Here is a 5,445-nt window from a genome sequence, read left to right as displayed (position 1 = left end):
ACACGCATTGCCCGACGATTTTTTTCCACACTCTCCCTCGTCCTACACCATAACGCCAGAGAATATGGCCAAGTTCATGACGCTCATGGCGATCTTCTCAAGGAGCCAAACCTCCTCTGGAAGATTCTCTTCAAGCTGTACAACTCGTTACGAACGACAAATGATTGAACTCATCAGAACTTGGAATACCTTTTCCAATAAAAGACAGGGAGCAATTCGAGTTAGTTAAGTTCGGATGAATAGCGAGAGACAATGTAAAAACATCTAAAAAATGGTATCGAACTATTCCTGGGTCTATAACTACGCTTTGTACTTGCCGCATGGTGCACGGAAAACGTCGAAGAAGACGCTACCAAGCTCAAAGCTGTTACGTCACATGATGCTCCATGGAAACGCCACCTAGAGGTCCTTATAATGAGAAATGCATTCATATTTCTGAAAAATATTGTGCAAGCAACTTAAACACATTGCAAATCACTTACAAATTGTTCTGTGAGGAGTTTAGTTCACAAATACTAATCAAGCGCAATCTGACGCAAAGATTTGAAACCATCTTCTTGTGGCGTTAGGACCTTATCAAGACTAGGTTTCCTCCTTCCCCATCTTCCCAATACAAAAAGCCCGTTTATAGATATCTTATTCTAGCCCTCTAAATCGAACAACCGACATGTTGTTGGTGGCTTAAGTCTTGGGTCCCGCCAACGCAGTCCTCCAACCATCACAATTCACAACTCACAGGTATCTCTGGAGAGTTCTACCCGTAAAGCTACTCTCCTCCTCCTCCTTCTCCTATTCCAGTCATTGGTTGTGAATGAAAAATATGCGGAAAATGAAGAAATAGAGAGAGAGATTTTTGATGACGTGAATTCGGAGAAACAGTGTTGGTCGCAACAAATATACCTGGCGTACGACATGAGTGAATCACATGTCTTAGAAAACCTATGAGCATGAATCAGATACTTGTGGAATCACGGATATTGTCGTAACAACATGTACGTTCAAGCACATACAGCCTCAGACGAGTAGGCATTAATATAATCTTTTACGATATCTGATCCCAAATGGAGTTAGGGCGGCTATTAGACTTGAGATCGGAGATTCGTGGATAATAAAAAGCAATCCATGTCTCTCCCACAAACCGGTTCGATCAAGATTCTCAATAGCCCTGCTCGGCTTTAATCCAGTCCGAGAGATGGTCGATTGTTGTGAAGACTATTACCTTCTTTCCTTCAAAGCAAGCTTTCATTTGGGAAATCCGGCCCGGAGCGATATCCTACATATTTTGGGCTCATCAGGAGTATGAGTCGCCGATACCATTGAAAGCAAACTGAAAAAAATGTCGTCCTTCATTCTCATTTTTACACAAAGATTTTGTACCTTGAGATCTTAGGATTCTACGTATGGATATCTTACTTGAGTAAATACAAACTGGAACCGACTCATAATTAAATTTATTGCCTGATTTAGGTTTTTTAACAAGAGCGAAGAGCGGAATAAAAGATACATGCGTATAGATTCATAAACAAGACAAAACTCGTTACATCTACTTCGTTCAAGTAACTCAAGAACCTGGTGGGAACAGCAGAAAACAAAACTCTTAACTTCAGGTTCTTGTTCCAAGGAAACGACCAAAACTCCAGCCTTTTATCATCTATATTAGCGTCAATAGTTTATTCAATTAAGCATGGCCATGGGTTGGCGGGTGCCATAGCATTCCTCTTTGCCACAATTCTCTTTTCCCCCCCCCAAGGGAGTTCCAAGTCCAATTGAGAGGCCATCAATCAATCGAGCACATTTTAAAGGTCGATTAGGTGACTCAGAGACACATTATTAACTATAATAAAAGCGACCTTCATGCCACCAACATGCTCAAGGATTCCATATACAGTAATCAGTTGTCGCTACTGGGGTTTAACCGCGCTTGCGGTCAATTCGCCCAGAATGTTCCAAATGCCGGTGGCACACACACCAATATAAAGGTGCACATGATGGATGGATCTTCCTCCAAAATACGGCCAGGTACAATAGAGCCTGAACAAAGGCAACTAGCAACGCACAATCAAAAGACGAACTTGAAAGTCCAGTGACATTTACAAGAGCGGTCGGAGTAAGACCAGAGTGTTCCATGACTATTTTTGTGGAGAAAGCCAATTTCCCTGTTTGAGACTTCCTTGCGCTTAGTTCTACTCGTAAAGTACATTGAAGAAAACAAAGAAAAGCCCTCTGATAAAGCTTTTTACCGCTGTTGATTTTGGCTAAATTTGTGTTTACGTCTTCTCAAAATGACACATTTTTCCTGGTGAGGAGATAATAACTTTCCCTCCTCATGTTTTAGTCTATGCGTCACTACGAAGGTATCGAGGTCAACTTGTGGTCAGAATGAGTATTCAAGTCTATCTTTACTTCCTATCATTAGAATACACTTCTAGGATCTTCTCCTAATAAGGTTGCAACTAAGGCTGTAAAGAGTATTTGAGATGGCACGAAAAATTCGAGTCATCTTGAATCGACAATTCCAAGTCTTGGTTTACTTTTACTTTTTTAAAAGAGAAATAGCCTGAATGGACAGGTTCTTTTTCTGAAACTATTCTGGTCCTATCGGACAAATTCAAAACTTTGTTACAAAACTAAAAGAATAAAATCGAGTTTGACATCAGGCTCAAGTAGTATCATGAAAAAGGCTTTCGAGTCATTTCTGAACCCCCTTCTGCTTAGAATGGCTTGCGGGTTCAGTTTTAGGACTCGCATACAGCCCTAGTTATAACCCGGATATGTCAGATTATCATGGCTCATGTCATAGTTTTAATCTCACTAAGACTCTTCTTTCATTAAACATTCAGCGACAAGTGGCCCGTGGATAACTAAAGTACAAGAGTCTCTCTTGGCGAGTCTTGACACGAACAGAATACAATTGACAAATGAAGCCCTAACCATCAATGGTGACAAGTCCCCGTACAATCCATGACAAACGAACTCTCCGAGCTCGAAAGAGCTCCTAACTTTTGAGCCAGGTTTTGGTAACTTGAACCGATTTTCATGGAAATTCGTCTTGACATGACCTGCTCGAAATCATTGGGAACGGCATTTCTTTTGTCTTCGGGGACTGACAAGAGAATCATATCGCCCACTCGTCAAAACCACAAAACCATTTTCTCCGTTGTTCGACACGTCAGTTTCGTCACTTGGGCTCCTCGCTATTGGCTTGAGAATCGATGGTTTATGGTTTGAGTCGTTGTTGGCGTGTACTTTAAAATCTTGGCATAAAGTCTAATACGCAATCTTGGTTAGTATTAGTTGCTCATCCCAACGTTTTTGGCATTCTGAGAGCAGTGGTCACCAACCAGTTTCATCCGAATCTCTTGTTTCAAGTTTTCGATGCCAGAGGATGTATGCATCCATTGGTTGTGCAATCAAACTTAAAATGGCCTGCCTAACAATTAGCTCCTTTTAATTTTTTATAGTAAATGTAATGCAATCAAATACCAGGGCAAGGCACATGTCCATTGGTTTATTTGGGTATGCCTGAATAGCTGGATTTCACACATGAATTTGGGATGGATCGTTCTGGAGGCAGAATTCACCCAAACCATTGGAGCTGTAGATTGGAATGTGCCTCACTCACTCTGAGTGGCTTGGCTCGAGATAAACAGATGCATGCCACAAGATGTTGATCTCAACTGAGCCAGAAAGAGGCCTTAGTTAAATGGCGGGCAAAAGTAGTACTTTGGTCCCTTACATTTTCATCATTATTAATCTTGTGGCATTCCGGAGCCATTCGCATTCCACACGAGCTCCCTGAGTCTCTTTGGAAACGAGGTTGATGAAAACAAGTATTGAATAATATACAAGCATTCGTTGACGTAGAACTTTAAATACAACTTTGTAGCAACCCAATTCAAAATGTGTTTTACCAACCTTTTTAAAGGATTTTCGATGGTGCACGACTGCACGTCCACTTCTCCATTATCTTCAGGGTTGATCTTAACGGGTCGTGAATTAGGCCCTACGTCATCATTTTTAAATGACCTGGGCCATTGAGCACTGCGCAGCACCCTCCCTAAAGATGAATAGTGCCAGATGAAGAGAAGATGAGCAAGCCTGTGTTGTTCTGTGGAAAGAGCAGAATGGCGGTGACAAACGTGAGCTGCCAACTGGTTCCGTGAATTGAATCCGAGCTTATCGAACAAAACGACTTTGACTGAGTCCCCCTCGCTTTCGGTTTCGACAAAGGGTGAGGGTTAAAAGCCCACAACTGTTCAAAAACTGTCAGGATATCCATCAGGACTCAGGGCTGGCTGGGCCCAGTTCAACTTGTGGATTGTGGAACGACACAGAACTCAGATCAGATGACGATCGTCCATAAGAGGAATCTCAGGGTCACTAGAAACAATGACTACATCGGGATTCATGCTCAAAAGGACTTTAGAAGGGACCGTTGGAATCACTCAAAGGGAAACTAAACTGCACAAACAATTGAATTAACAAGGACTGAATTCAGCAAGGAAGAGATATAAGCCAGAAATATGTGTTTTGGGTGCACACATTTTTTTGTGACGTCCGCAAAGGTCAACCGCTTTCGGCGGCGTTTCGGGAGAAATTGAAAATCTCAAATGACTTTTCAGAAATGTTGATGTAAAAATTCGCCACTCGTCATTTTCAAACCTGTTTTTGGCTCATGAATCCATCCATAAGTTCAATCGAGGTATGTTAGTTTTAATAGATCTCTGAGGTTAATTTTTGCTTCACGTGGCTGGGTTGGAATTTTTGGCACGTTTTGAATTGCGTAGATTTAGCCACATCTACAGCATACTTGCTTGCTCTTCAACAAAGGAACTCCTCAACGAACTTGATCCTCATGTCTTATGTGATACCGATAATCCAACCAATTGCAAATCGTAAGGTATGAGCTTGAGAGTGCGCAAATCATCTCTCTGTATGTACAATATGCTCATCATACGTACATGTATACACTCCTTCCAGGCCTACTGCATGATATATGGTATGGGTGCCATTGAGGGGTAAGCACTCCGAATAACGTGTATTCCGCTCGCACACTTGTTGCTGCTCCTTCTTCCATATCATGTGAACATAATGAACAGTATTTTGATCGTAGTTGGCCTAGACAAGCACTCAACGGCATTCATTGATATGCTCCGACGATCAATCCCAATTTGAGGATGAACAAATGATGACAACAAAGAACATTACGAAAAATCTAGACCAATCAAACCTGGGCAATTCGTTGAAGAAAGAGATGATTGCGTTTACTTGCTGTTCCAGAATTGGTCACCCTTATTGAGTCTAGTTTCAACCAGACCAGCGATATATATGACAATTTGCCATTTGACCGCGTATTTAACACGGAATTCCGTCTCTTTTTGCGGTTAACCTTGAGGTGTATTGAGGTGGATGGTTTTACAGAATTGCATTTTGAATCGAAATGAC

The sequence above is a fragment of the Tigriopus californicus genome, chromosome 3 (genome assembly GCF_007210705.1).
Source record: "Tigriopus californicus strain San Diego chromosome 3, Tcal_SD_v2.1, whole genome shotgun sequence".
Lineage (NCBI taxonomy): Eukaryota > Metazoa > Arthropoda > Copepoda > Harpacticoida > Harpacticidae > Tigriopus > Tigriopus californicus.
Note: the sequence above shows the minus strand (reverse complement) of the source record.